This window comes from Somniosus microcephalus, chromosome 22 (genome assembly GCF_052327205.1).
Source record: "Somniosus microcephalus isolate GS21.2 chromosome 22, FLI_Smic_1.0, whole genome shotgun sequence".
Classification (NCBI taxonomy): Eukaryota; Metazoa; Chordata; class Chondrichthyes; order Squaliformes; family Somniosidae; genus Somniosus; species Somniosus microcephalus.
Genome location: NC_141008.1, coordinates 56,206,394 through 56,221,888, shown reverse-complemented (window position 1 = coordinate 56,221,888; position 15,495 = coordinate 56,206,394). Strand labels below are relative to the sequence as shown.

At 46.1% G+C, this 15,495-nt stretch overlaps 1 protein-coding gene across 1 annotated transcript in view; it reads left to right on the top strand.

Annotated features, from left to right (window-relative positions):
• Positions 1-15,495, top strand: part of akap1b (A kinase (PRKA) anchor protein 1b) — a 62,632-nt gene continuing 47,137 nt past the window's right edge. Inside the window, exon 1 of the mRNA XM_085964795.1 lies at positions 1-108. The gene's annotated coding sequence lies outside the window, so the exon portion shown is untranslated. The remainder of the gene's footprint in view (positions 109-15,495) is intronic.

Sequence of the window (15,495 nt, the reverse complement as noted above, 5' to 3'; positions counted from 1 at the left end):
TCGCGAGGGGCGGGGGCTCTACCAGCGAGCAGCGGGAGGCGGAGGACACGTGGGGGCGGCTGCGAGGGCGCGGAGCCCCGGGACTGAGAGCGGAAGCGGCGTGGCCTGGTGAGTATCCAGCCTCGGCTTCTTGTCACCCCCTGACCGGCGGCACAACCCTACCCCCTCAGGCCGGCTCTCCCTCACTCTTCCCCGGGCTCAGCTGCTACGCGAGGCCCCGGTTGCGGCCTATCGTGCTGTGAGGTGAAGGGGCAGATTTTTAATTTTTTCAGGGCCCTCTCGCCTTGTCGTTCGGCAAGCGGCCGCCGCTGCGCTTGCGGAGCTAGCGGCGCTATTACCCGGCATGACCCTAAACCACACCGCCCAAGGTCGGGCTGGACGGTGCGGAGCCGCCGGGAGCAGGCGGAGCGGCTGGGCGGGCGGGTAAGCCCCGGAACTCCCAGGCGGACCAGGCTCTGTAGCCTGGGCTCGGGAGGGAGAGCTGGACGGCCTGCGGGGCCGGGCCGGGACACTCCCGGGGAGAGGAGTGGAGGTCACTGGGCGGTCCCAGTTCACCTTCACCGGGGGTGGGGGAGGGAAGCCGGACTCGGACTCGGACTCGGAGTAGCTGGTGAGAGCGGCAGGCTGAGCCTGTCTCGGCTGGAGAGCAGGGCCGGGGGAGGCTGAGCTTAAACTCGACACCAACAGCCCGTGAAATAGAGACAGTCCCTTTAAACCAAACCAGGGGCTTTAAATTTTTGAAAGAAAGACTTGTATTTATGTAGCGCCTTTCAGCACCTCAGGACGTCCCAAAGCGCTTTACAGCCCATGAAGTTTTTTTTTGAATTGTAGTCAATGTTGTAATGTAGGGGACACGGCAGCCAATCTGTGCACAACAAGCTCCCACAAACAGCAATGTGATAATGACCAGGCTGGTGAAATGGGGGGGGGGGACCACAGGGCAGATGAAATTTAATGCAGAAAAGTGCAAAGTGATACACTTTGGTAGAAAGAATGAGGAGAGGACCTACGAGGAGCGATTCCAGGAATGAGGGACTTCAGTTATGTGAATAGACTGGAGAAGCTGGGGCTGTTCACCTTGGAGCAGAGGGGATTTGATAGAGGTGTTCAAAATCATGAGGGGTCTGGACAGAATAGAGAGAGAGAAACTGTTCCCATTGGCAGAAGGATCAAGAACCAGAGGATACAGGTTTAACGTGATTGGCAAAAGAACCATGGGTGACGTAAGAGCGAACTTTTTAACGCAGCGAATGGTAACGATCTGGAATGCACTGCCTGAAAGTGTGGTGGAGGCAGATTCAATCACTGCTTTCAAAAGGGAATTGGATAAGTACCTGAAAGAGAAATTTGCGGGGGAGTGGGACTAGCTGAAGTGCTCTTGCAGAGAGGCGGCACGGGCTCGACGGACCGAATGGCCTCCTTCTGTGCTGTAACCATTCTATGATTCTAATCTGTTTTAGTGATGTTGATTTGAGGGATAAATATTGGCCAGGACACCGGGGATAACTCCCCAGCTCCTCTTCGAAATAGTGCCGTGGGATCTTTTACATCCACCTGAGAGGGAAGACGGGTCCTCAGTTTAACATCTCATCCGAAAGACGGCACTTCCGACAGCGCAGCGCTCCCTCAGCACTGCACCTGGAGTGTCAGCCTGGATTTCTGTGCTCCAGTCTCAGGAGTGGGACTATGAACCCACGACCGTCTGACTCAGACGAGGGTGCTACCCACTGAGCCATGGCTGACACTATATATTGGGGGAATGGGCAGCTGCCCCTTTTTATTAAAAAAAACCTTGGAATGATTTGGCTACTGCAGGTGTTGAGTGGAATTGGCTTCAGTTCAAGGGGGTGTTTCTCAAGTATAACATTGCTTTTTTTGGATGAGATAGTATTTTCCCAAAATGTTGCTGCAGGGCACATTGCATAAATACTCCCAAGAGTTATTCCACACACACACGCACACGTGTTGTCTGTGTGTGGGTTTCTTTGTGTGGGACTCCACATTCAAGCCGGAGGCACTTGTCCCTCTTTGGTAATGTAGGGCCGTGCCTGTTTTTTTTTTGGCACAGGACAAGCCAGTCATGCTGCTGGTGCCCTGATCTGCCCTTTGTGTCAGCAGGAAAACTTGTTGGTGAAAGAGATCTGCGTGATTGTAATTGGCGCCTGTTCAAAGTGTTTCCTATTACTTGCACTTACTAATAATACAACCTTTTTTTTAAATAAAATAATTCCAAAATGACTTCTAATTATCAGGAGTACATTGTGCTCGAGTTATCTGGGAATAGTGTAGCCCTTTTGAAAATCACAAGTACTGTTGCCAAAAAGGAACTGTAAAATGCCAACCTGAACCTGATCGTTCAACTACCCTTTCAAGCTTTGTAACGTTTAAAGTAACTGCATTGTGGGTAGGAACTTCAAATGTAGCAGTCACTACTTCAGCCTTCATATTTAGATTCATAGTATCCTAGCAGACAATTGTATTTTTGAGCCTCTAATTGGATATTCTGATATGAGCTGTGCAATTTGATTCAAGTTTGCCATATTGAAGTCACAAATGGGCAATTGGTTAACTCAAAAGTAACCGTCAAAAGATCTTTCTCGCCTGGTGCTCAGTGTTCGAAATCACTGCTGTAGTGCTTGTGCTAATAGCTGCATCTTAAAATTGACTTTTTAAACATGTCCTTTTTTCTTACTCCTTATCAGTTCTGTGTTGCCTGTGCCCCTCCCAGAATAAGTTGACCTTGTTTCTGTGCAAACGTGGCGTGTGTCGGACTCGGTTTGGCTGTGGCATTTCAATGTTCCTGACCCAGGGTGACTTTAGTTTTGAACAGAGCCAGTGGAACTGTGGGTGTTTTACCCTTGATGCTTTGGTGTGTGTGTGTGTGTATTGAGGGGTGTAATCTGCACAGGGTTTGAATTGGCACCTGTTGGTTTGTAACTCTCCTAATTATGCTGACTGGGTGTAGGAGAGGGAGTGAAGAATAAGCACAACGAGCTTTCCTCTCCAAATGGTTTAACTGCTGCTGGAGGGGGGCGGTGGGGGAGAGACTTGTATCGGATGTAGAATTTTGCCATTAAAAAAAAAGCCAGCCATTGAGCCCAAATTTCTTGAGTGAAATTTTGACTTAAAAGAAATCTCTTTGCATGCAATTGTGTTTACATAGAAACATAGAAGGCAGGAGTAGGCCATTTGGCCCCTCGAGCCGATTCAATGCGATCATGGCTGATCATCCAAACTCAGTACCCTGTCCCTGCTTTCTCTCCATATCCCTTGATCCCTTTAGCCTTAAGAAATATATCTAAATCCTTCTTGACTATATTTAATGAATTGGCCTCAACTGCCTTCTGTGGTAGAGAATTCCACAGGTTCACCACTCTCTGGGTGAAGAAATTCCTCCTCATCTCAGTCCTAAATGGCTTACCCCTTAGACTGTGACCCCTGGTTCTGGACTCCCCGACCATCGGTTGATTTCCACTTCAGTTGATTTTATTTCTATAGTGAGAGTTGAAGCTTGGTTTGGGGAGCTTATCACAGGTCTTGTGACCACCCTTTTGGTCCTATGTCAACTGAGTTTGGGCAGCGTTGCAGCATCTCAACATCCACGACCTAATGCACAGGCTTCGACAGTGCAAAGCTGTCCCTGATTCCACACTAACTGGCGCTCGCTAAAAACGCAGAGTGGCTGATGGGGGTGAGAAAAGGTCACACTGCTGAAGGAGGGCGTACTCTTGTCAAGTTAGGATTACAGCATATTTGGGGCAGCGTTTGGGGGTGGGGTGGGGGGGGGCGACTTGCGCCGCTTCTGACTGTGCTTAATGTTGACACTGGGTGCCTGAAATTGAAAGTGCTCCACTCTCCACGAAATCTCACGTGGCGTACAAAAAAACCTACCTTAACCCCCCACCTTCGCTCCTTAAACTTCACTTTCCAAACTTCTGGCGCAATTAAATTTGTGTTTTTGAAAAAAATTAATCTTTCATGTCTAAGGCGTGTTTGCTTAAAGTGCCGCGATGAGCATCATGTCTGCAATCAAATAACTTGGGTACGTGCCTCACTGTGCATGCACATATGGCAAGGATAGAATTGGGATTCCATTACTGGAGCTGACTGGCTGCTCCAGATGTCTTGCACCTGCCCTGGATGCCTGGACAGCAAAGGTCTTTTTAAAGCTTTTTATGTTGCTTTAAGAATGTTGGTGGCCGAGTGTTCAACACCGTAAAATAATGTACTTGCGATGTGTTGCAGCACCTTTTTCTTAATCCTTGCATGCCCCCTCCACTCTGTCTTTGTCCTGTGTCTCTGCATCCCTTTTTAGCCAGGGATCTGCTATCACGCTCCTGTTAATGCTCAGTGGTGTGTGGTGACTTGTTTCAATGGCAATCAACTGGCAAAGTAAACAAGTGGGATTCCTGCTGGAGGCAGCGTGTAAGATAGTTCAAAACTATCTGTATAGAACCTCCCTTCCCACTGGGAATGCACTGGTTAAGGTGGAAGAAGTGGCTACTTTGCAACTTTGAAGTGCTTGTGCAAGTGGACGGTGCTGCTGGGGAACAGGGCAGCTGCTACACGTTGGGAGGCGGGTCAGTACCGAAGCTCACTTCTGATATCCATTTAATGCCAGGCCGTGTATTGCACGCACAGTTTGAATGGAAACCATTCTGTGGTGTGTTGAATCTGGCTCTCGGCGAACATTGCCGGCGTGGAATTAAAGCACTGGTTAATTGAGATGTTTGAGATGATTTAAAGTTGTTGATGGGGGAGATGGAAAGAAACTATTTCCTCTGGTGGGGGTAGTCCAGAACAAGGGGGCATAACTTTAGAATTAGGGCTAGGCTGTTGAGGGGTGATATCAAGAAGTACTTCACACAAAGGGTAGTGGAAATCTGAAACACTCTTTCTCTTCACTCCCCCCCCACCCCCCCCCAAAATAAAAGCTGTTGATGCTGGGAATCTATTGAAAATGTCAAATCTGAGATTGATAGATTTTTGGTGGGCAAGGGCATTAATGGATATGGAGCCAAGCTGGATGGAGTTAAGATACAGTTCAGTCGTGATCTAATTGAATGGGGGTCAAGAGGCTGAATGGACTCCTCCAGTTCCTATGGTGGTAGTGTGCAAATAAGGATTATATAGGATTGCAGAGGATCTACGGCACAGAAACAGGCCACTCGGCCCAACCAGTCCATGTCGGCGTTTAGACGAAGTCAGCATGGATTTATGAAAGGGAAATCGTGTTTGACTAACCTGCTGGAGGTTTTTGAGGATGTAACTGGTAGAATAGATAAGGGAGAACCAGTGGATGTGGTGTATTTGGATTTTCAGAAGGCCTTTGATAAAGTCCCACGTAAGAGGTTAGTGTGCAAAATTAAAGCATATGGGATTGGGAATAATATACTGGCATGGATTGAAAATTGGTTAACGGACAGGAAACAGAGTAGGAATAAATGGGTCTTTTTCGGGGTGGCAGGCAGCGACTAGTGGGGTACCGCAGGGATCAGTGCTTGGGCCCCAGCTATTCACAATATATATCAGTGATTTGGATGAGGGAACCAAATGTAATATTTTCCAGTTTGCTGACGAGACAAAACTAGGTGGGGTTGTAAGGAGGATCCAAAGAGGCTTCAAGGCGATTTAAACAAGTTGAGTGAGTGGGCAAATACATGGCAGATGCAGTATAATGTGGATAAATGTGAAGTTCTCCACTTTGGTAGGAAAAACAGAAAGGTGATAGATTGGGAAATGCTGATGTACAAAGGGACCTGGGTGTCCTTGTACACCAGTCACTGAAAGCAAACATGCAGGTGCAGCAAGCAGTTTGGAAGGCAAATGGTATGTTGGCCTTCATTGCAAGAGGATTTGAGTACAGGAGCAAGGATGTCTTACTGCAGTTATACAGGGCCTTGAGACCACACCTGGAGTAATGTGTGCAGTTTTGGTCTCCTTACCTAAGAAAGGATATACTTGCCATAGAGGGAGTGCAGTGAAGGTTCACCAGACTGATTCCTGGGATGGCAGGACTGTCGTATGAAGAGAGATTGGGTCGACTACGCCTGTATTCACTACAGTTTAGAAGAATGAGAGGGGATCTCATTGAAACGTATACAATTCTGATAGGGCTAGACAGACTGGATGCAGGGAGGATGTTTCCCCTGGCTGCGGGGTCTGGGACGAGGGGTCTCAGGATACGGGGTAGGACATTTAGGACTAAGATGAGGAGAAATTTCTTCACTCAGAGGGTGGTGAGCCTGTGGAATTCTCTCCCACAGAAGGCTGTGGAGGCCAAGTCACTGAATATATTTAAGAGAGATATAAATTTCTAGACACAAGGCATCAAGGTGTATGGGGAGAGAGCGGGAATATGGTATTGAGATAGAGGATCAGCCATGATCATATTGAAGGGCCGAATGGCCTACTCCTATTATTCATTGCTCCACTCGAGCCTCCTCCCGTCTTTCCTCATTCAACTCTATCAGCGTAACCCTCTATTCCCTTCTCCCTCATACGCTTGTCCAGCCTCCCCTTAAAAGCAACTATACTATTCGCTTCAACCGCTCCCTGTGGTAGCGAGTTCCACATTCTCACCGCTCTCTGGGTAAAGTTCCTTCTGAATTCCCTGTTGGATTTCTTGGTGATTTATCTTATATTGATGGTCTCTAGATATGCTCTTCCCCACAAGAGGAAACATTCTCTCTCTATCCACTTTTTAAAAAATTTTCATAATTTTAAAGACCTCTATTAGGTCACCCCGCCGCCTTTTTTCAAGAGAAAAGAGACCCGGCATGTACATTAATTCCTGATGTGTTTACCCTCGCATCTCTGGTATCCTCCTTGTAAATCTTCTCCGCACCCTCTCCAGGGCCTCTATATCCTTTTTATAATATGGCAAATTTAGAAATTGTGTTTTTGATTCCAAAGTCTAAATGAATGTAAATTGTGAACAGCAGTGGTCCCAGCACTGATCCTTGTGGAACACCACTACCCACCTTCTGCCACTGAATAGCTACCCTTTACCCCTACTCTCTGCTTTCTGTCCTGAAGTCAGCCAGCAATCCTTTCTGCTACTTGTCCCCTGACTCTGCATTCTCTGACCTTGTTCATTAGTATTTTATGGGGTACCTTTATCGAAGGCCTTTTGAAAATTCAGATAAATCACATCTACTGCATTACCATTGTCTACTTCCTCTGTTACCTCTTCAAAACATTCAATAAGGTTGGTCAAGCAAGACTTTCCCTTTTGAAATCCTTGTTGACTATTCATTATTATAGTTTTGGTTTCTAGATCACAGAATCACAGAAACCCCACAGTGCAGATAGAGGTCATTTCGGCCCATCGAGCCTGCACCGACACATATCCCACCCGATCCCCGTAACCCCTACACCAACACATATCCCACCCTATCCCCGTAACCCCACGTATTTAATCCCCCTAACACTAAGGGTCAATTTATCATAGCCAATCAACCTAACTCGCACATCTTTGGATGTTCTATTTTCTCCTTTAGTAGGGATTCCATTATTTTTCCAACCACCGATGTTAAACTGACTGGTCTTTCATTCCCTGGACATGTTCTATCTCCCTTCTTAAATATCGGTATTACGTTAGCTATCTGCCAGTCCTCTGGCACTACACCTTTTTCTAACCAATTATTAAATATGTGTAGTAATGCCTCTGCTATCTCTTCCCTAGATTCTTTAAAAATGCGTGGATGCAGTCCATCCGGACCAGGGGTTTTATCCTCCTTTGAGTTTGATTGGTTTATTTAATATATCCCCTTTTTAAAATTTTAAATGCACCTATATCATTACTAATCTCATCATCCGATGTCATGTCCACCTGTTCTATCTCCCTGGTAAATACTGAAGCAAAATAATGATTTAATATTTCTGCCATCTCTCTATCGTTACCTGTGGTATTATCCTGACTATCCCTTAATGGCCCTATTCCCATCCCAATCTTTTTTATTGATGTGCCTATAAAATATTTTACTATTTTTTATGTTCCTTGATAATTTAATTTCATAGTTCCTCTTTGCCTCCCTAATTGGTTTTTTGACTTCTCTCCTAATATTTTTCTATTCTCCCTTAACCTGCTGTCTCTGTGCTTAATGTATGTCTCTTTCCTTACCCTCAATTGTTCCCTTATGGCTTTATTCATTAATGGGGTCTCATTATTGTTTAGTTTGTTCTTTCCTTTAGCGGAATATATTTTTCCTGCACTCTGTTGAACACCGTTTTTCATGTTTCCCAATGTTCTACATTGTTGTTTGCCAATATTTTTGCCCATTTTCCCCCCCCCCCCCCAAGTTCTATTCGCAGCCCCTCAAAATCAGCTTTTCTCCAATCTATTAACCTGGTTTTCATACTTCTGTCTTTCTCAGTTATCATCTTAAAGCGTATTATATTATGGTCACTATTACCTGTATATTCCCCTACTTTTACTTCTCTTATCTGCTCTGGTTCATTCCCCATTACGAGATCCAATAGTGAACCCTCCCTTGGTTGGGCTTTTTATATATTGGGTTAGAAAGGAGTCCTGTCCACATTGTAGGAACTCCATTCCCTTATCCCCTTTACCTATCTCTTCTGTCCAATTAATATCGGGGTAGTTGAAATCCCCCATGATGATTTCTATTTTTTTTACTCATTCCCCTAATTTGTCTGCATCTTTCTTGCTCCACCTCCCTTCCCCTATTAGGTGGTCTGTAGACGACACCTATTGGTGTGATTGATCCTTTATTACCTTTTATCTCTATCCACATGGATTCTGTGTTTGTCTCGCTGATATGTCATTTTTTTCAACTGCCATTTGTTATCCCTGAAATGTACGGCTACTCCACCTCCCCTTTTTTCCTCCCTATCTTTTCTAAATATGTTATACCCTGCAATGTTTAATTCCCAGTCCTGATTTTGCTGTAGCCATGTCTCGGTCGTCCCTACTATGTCTGGTTCCTTGCAATGTATGATTGCCTCCAGCTCCCCTGTTTTATTACAGACACTGTGCATTGCTGTACAGACAGTTTAACTCATATTTTTAATAGGATTTCCTCTCACCTTGTGTTTAACCATACGATGGAACATAAAACAAAATAACCACACGATGCATGCGTGCGTGCAGCTCACCAATAATCCATACTCGATCTGTGGGCCATCAATATTGGAAGCCGGTCTGCGCAAGTTTGGGGGGGGGGGGTAGAGCGGGGAGAGGAGTTTGCCAAGAGCTCCATTTGCATGTGGCCAGAACAAAAATGGTGACCCCAACATCTGGTGCTCCTGCGATTGGCCCTTGACGTTGCCTGCCAGCAGTAGGGAGGGCACGATTTGAGCTGGGTCTCTGCTCCAGACCATCTTGGGACTTCTGGCAGTAGCACTGGGAAATATAAAAGATTGCCCCACTTCTATAATGGGGAAAATTAATTCTTGAAGTGGAATCCTTTTTACAATCGTGGTTGAAGTGATAATTCCCCTTCAGTAAAATTTTTATTTTTCCTCAGATGTGCAAATGTCTTTTTATGACCTCTTTAAGTTGGTTGCACTTGAAATGACTTGTGGGCAGCTAATTGCATTCGATGTGAAAGCATCGACAGCACTTTGTGAAAAGAACCTGGAAATCAAAACGCAACAGTTTTGAAAGGTTAGGCAGTGAGAGTAAACAGTGTTCAAAGAGCTGGGCCCATGCAAAGCAGGGGCTGCCGACTGGAATTGTAACTTTCGAATAGAATTGAAGTGTTGCTTTCACACTGAAATGAGTGGATGGTGCAGGTGAGCAAGTCCTGCTATTTCTATATGGCTTTGCCACTCCTTGTGCTGCTTCATGATGCACTTCTGTGGTGCCAAGTTGCCTCTGTTTTATAGCATCGGCTGGACTTTGTGACACTGCAACAGACACGCGGGTGGAGTTGCTGCAAAGGCGTGTTTGTAACTTACTGCGGTTGCAGGCATTCCCCGCTAGTGGAATAATAGTGCTAGGGAAAGAGCACTGACATCCATCCCAACTAGTACAGCCCCCCCCCCCCACATCAGCGGTACAGTGGCCTAATATAACCCAGTTTATGCCTACTAATCCAGAGGCCAGGACTAATGATCCGGTGAGACGTGAGTTCAAATCCCACCACGGCAGCTGGGGAATTTAAATTCAATTAATTAAATAAATCTGGAATAAAAAGCTAGCATCAGTACCAGTAAACTGTGTTTGTAGACACCAAGTCATCGTGCAATAAGTATAATGTAGTTTGCATTGAATATAATGTTTGACCTTGGGTAGGCTGGTGTGGTGAGACTTCAATGCACCTGGGTGGTCCTGAGCCTACATTTATTTTTAACTGGATACTTATTTTGCAGGGAGATGTTTGTCTCGGGTGATTAGGTTGCAGAGGTGGTTATTTCGGGTTCTTTTCCTATTGAGCAAGAGAAGCGTGTGTGCATATCGTGCTGCCAGGGGAGGGGCTGTGTGTGTTTTCTTTCCTGTGCTCCAGAGTTCCTGTTGCCAATTGGAGCCAGTGCGGAGATGAGCTGCAATATTGACGTGCATAGTAATTCCAGTGTGGCTCCGACCTCTTGTACACCACCTGCCGTTGTCAGTCGCAACTTCAGCTGCTGAGGTCTCACTCTCTGGAATTCCCCTCCCACTCCCCTCATTTTAAGACCCTCTTGGACCAAGTTTTACTTCAGCGCCCCCCCCCCCCCCCCCCACCCCCTAACATCTAATCTCCTTTGTTGGCACGGTGCCTGATTTTTTTTTTTCTCTTCCCTTCTTTCACCCCCCACCTCTCTGGAAGGTTTTTCCATGTTAGAAGGTGCTCTGTTATTTGTCGCAGTAGCATGGTGATTAATGAGTATTGGGGCTCCAGTGAACATTGAACAAACATGATCAGCTTTTCTTCTCTCCCCGCGCCAACAAAGATGCTGTGTGTGTGCGTGCATTGGTCGCCCCTCCAGTACCCTTCCCGCAGTTGGCCATTTTTCACTTTGATTGCATCGCACCCAGGCCTATCACACTTGACACTCCCACATGCGATTGATATCTGAAGTAACCGGATAGTGAGCAGGAACCTGGGCTGTGCCAGGGCCTGACTGGATGGATACATAGGATCCTGAGGGAGATGAGAACACAGATTGGTGACGCCCCGATAAGATGTATTATAGGGCTGGATTGAGTGTGGATGTGTGCAGGAGAGCTGGCGATTGGCCAATTGGTAATTTTTTTTTTAAAGAGACCAGCGGGACCCAGATTTCATTCTCTACCTGATTAACCAGGGCAGCAGTTGGGGTGATGCAATTGCCGCCTTGGTTCGATAAAGGAAAATTGGACAGGTTCGCTGCAACTGACGGTGTTTCAGTGGCGCGTGCTGGAAAGCTCATGTGCTTGTGGGTAAGGACAGGGTTGACCTTGGCCATTGGGGCTTTCGAATTCCTTCAGTCGTGGCTTGCAGAGTTTTTTGGTGTGGCAATTGCGTTGAAATCTACTGCTGTCGCTTTTCATATTTAAATTACCAGCTTCAACACTAGCGCCGACTGAAAATTAGATTTTGCCGGAGATGCACTGCTGTCTTCTGTATCTGAAATAGATAACTTTTACCTTGTCACTTAATTATTGATGTCCAAACTCTCGAGTCAGATCAATTTCAGTTGTCACAAATGCCCTCCAACCGTTGCATTTCCCACTGCAGTGAGGATGTAGAGTCCCCAGCTTGGGTTTAAGCCGAGTTTCCTGCTTCATTTCCTCACCTTGTTTCCTTGGATGTGGTTTTTCTTCATGGGCGTGGCATCTGGGGATCTGCTCGGGTTTCCTTTCTGGCTTCTGCTAGCTTGCTGCAGTCAAGTGCTTCCTGTCTGAGTGGTGTGGAGATGCCGGTGTTGGACTGGGGTGGACAAATGTAAGAAATCACACAACACCAGGTTATAGTCCAACAGCTTTATTTGAAATCACAAGCTTTCGGAGCGCTGCTCCTTCGTCACCTGACGGAGCAGCGCTCCGAAAGCTTGTGATTTCAAATAAAGCTGTTGGACTATAACCTGGTGTTGTGTGATTTCTTACTCCTGCCTGAGTGTCCAATCTATGCCCTTGAAGCACCGGCAACTCGGCTCTCCCATTTGCTGGCTTTGTATTTTTAAATTCAGGAGTCTGGAGGCTTGAACATAAATAGGAGTCGGCCATACGGCCCCTCGAGCCTGCTCTGCCTTTCAATAAGATCATGGCTGATCATCTACCTCAACTTCACTTTCCCGCCCTATCCCTTGATTCCCCTTAGTGTCCCAAAATCTATCGATCTCAGCCTTGAATACACCCAATGAGCACCCACAGCCCTCTGAGGTAGAGAATTTAAAAGATTCACAACCTTCTGAGTGAAGAAATTTCTCCTCATCTCAGTCCTAAGTAGCTGCTCCCTTATCCTGAGACTGTGACCCCTAGTTCTAGACTCTCCAGCCAGTGGGAACAGCCTCTCTGCATCTACCCTATCAAGCCCTCTTTTTAAAAAAAAAAGGTATATGTTTCAATGAGATCCTCAACTCCAGAGAATATAGGGCCATTCTATTCAATAGGCTGGAAAGGGATATATAAAATGAGGCTGTTCTCTTGGGATGGATAAATCTTAAATAAAAGACCAATGATCTGTTAATAAGGAAACTCTTGTTTAAACGGCACCTAAATATCCGGTATTCTCTAACCGGCAAAATTCTCACTCCGAAAACAACACCTCAATAACCGGCAATGTTGCCGAGTCCGAGTCTCCCGCGGTGACTGAGTTGGTCAGTGGAGGTAGTTCTCCAAACTGCCACTACTCGGCTTCTTGGCGCTGTCGGAAGTCCAATTACTGTATACTGCACATTTCTTGATTTAAAAAAAAAATGTGTTTGTTAAAAATAGCTTCGGTAGATAACCCTCTCCGTCATCCGGAATTTTTAATCAACCGGCGACACGCCGGTGCCGGATACCAAAGAGTTTCCTGTACCAACAACCTGAGATATCCTAATTGATGGTAATGTGGATTTAAACCTTGCATGTACCCCTGAGACTCCATGATACAGAGCTAAGCAATCCATGCAGACCAAAGCTTTGGCCAAGCCCCATGTAGTTTATTGTGCCGCCACTCTCAATCTTTCCCTGGCCTCTCGGCTCATTTCTTGCTCTCCAACGAGCAAGATTAAGGTAATTTTCTCCCTCCCAGTTGATGAGTGATTTCGAGGACGCGCAGACAGAAGACTTGCTCCCTGGTCGTGGCTTGTTGATTGACCATGGTTCAAGTGACTTCCATTCCCTCCCCCAATTTCACCTGAGGAGAAAAGGCTGAACACACTCTAGCCCCTGCCCGCCCCCACCTTCCCGACCCACCTTGTGGTACAGCAAGGACCAATAATTTGCTCCTGTGATCAAGCCTAATCCTGTCCTTGCCCAATGGGATTGTTGGCCTACAGTCAGTCACAGGAAAACCTGGCCAGTTTTCCCCTCTTTCACCCAGAAGCCAATTGTAACTGCTGCCCAAACTAAGCATACTGAGAATCATGGATTCAACAGAGCATAATTGTGGTTAAATTGAGTTTTCATAGTAGGCCCACTTAAACCAGAATAGGTTCCAGCAGAGCAACTATAGATTCTTTCATTCCTGACTTCAATTCACAGTATTTTGAGCTATGTACAAGTCGTATGCTAAGTCATCTCAAATTACACTTGCGTGACACAATGCCAGTGTGTTGGCACAACATGAAGTGTATCATTGTATTCCCCATTCTCCACCCCCAACACCACACCACCATAATGTGTTGGTACTAATGTGCTCCATAAGGTTTCTCTGCCATGGTTTCATTCAGCAGTAATGCTATTCTGGGGGCTTTGAACTGAACCTGGTTTCATCCTTGGGTTTGCCGTTGCTGATCTCTTGTGCACCAGGTATATTCTATTCCCCTCCCTTTGCCCTTGGGGCGATTTATTCAAAACCTAAAGGTGGTTTTGCATGACTACAAGCTGCAGCCGCCGCGAAGAGAATGGACCACAGCGACCCTTCAACTTAAAACTAGTGACTTTGTACTAGTATCTGTTTTGATCGCCACCTGGCTCAAAGTTGGGAGTCCTTTGCTCACTTGATGCTGCACTGGATAAATGCACTACAGTCCGGGACTGCCAAGTACAGACCAGAAAGGTCCAGGAGCTTGATCCCTGTGCTGTTGGCTGATCTGAGTGCCGGGGAGGGTTGCTGCATATGAAAACACCACTGGACCAGGAGAGGAAATCCGCTTGGGTTCCTGCTGCCTTCCAGTGAGCCCTGCTTCAAAGTTTGTGCACAAGAATGACTGATGATTGGGCTTGATAGGATGGATGCTGGGAGAATGTTTCCCTTGGCTGGGGAGTCTAGAACCAGGGGCCACAGCCTCGAGATAAAGGGTAGGCCATTCAGGACTGAGATGAGAAGAAATTTCTTCACACAGAGGGTGGTGAATCTTTGGAATTCTCTACCCCAGAGGGCTGTGGAGGCTCAGTCATTGGGTATATTCAAAACAGAAGTCGATAGATTTCTGACTAGTAAAGGCATCAAGGGATATGGCGATAGGGCCGGTGAATGGAGTTGAGGCAGATTATCAGCCATGATCTCTTTGAATGGCCTACTCCTTTTTCTTATGTTCAGGTTTAGGTTCAGCTATAACAACAGAAAATGCTGGAAAAACTCAGCAGGCCAGGCACCACCTGTGGAGAGAAATTAGAGTCGACGTTTCGGGTGAACCCTTTTTCCAAACCCATAGGTTCAGCTATGCTGATTACCCTCTTTCTTATTCCTGGTCCTACGTTCAGAACTTGTCTAGGCCTGGGTTGCAGAAAACCCACTTGCGCAAGTACGTCACATGAATTCTTAGCTTCAGGGAGAGGGGAGGCGATTGAATGAAGATGATTCTTGGTTAATTAGGAAATAACTTTATAAAAAAAAAAATTAAAAAAAATTGTGTTGAGAAAATATAAACTTTAAATGTGCAGTCAGTTCCTGACAGAATCGGAAACTTTAGTGTGGGAGGGGATGGAGAAGGAGGCGTCTCTACATATACCAAATCTGTTTCCAATCTAACATCTGTTCACTCTCCTGCACAGCTGTGCACAATCTTTTGAATTACTTACCAAAAAAAGTTCATATATCTTTTAAAGGTGGGTAATGGGGGAGAGGAAGGAAGGTGTGGATTAATATAAGCCTCGGAGTTCTTTTTTTAAAAGGTACTTATTACACTTTTTTAGTTTTAGGGTTTGTGTGGTCTCCTCCATGGCCTATAAAGCCTGAACCGTTGGCCTTTGAACTGTTGAGCATCCACTGGCTTTTAAGTATATAAGGGAATTAGGGGTTACGGGGCGCGGGCAGGGAAGTGGACGTGAGTCTAGATTCAGATCAGCCATGATCCTATTGAATGGCGGAGCAGGCCCGAGGGGCCGTATGGCCTATTCCTGCTCCTACTTATGTTCTTATGTATACCAGTGGAAAGATGAGTTGTTGTATAAACCTGGCAAACTACTTGCTGGAC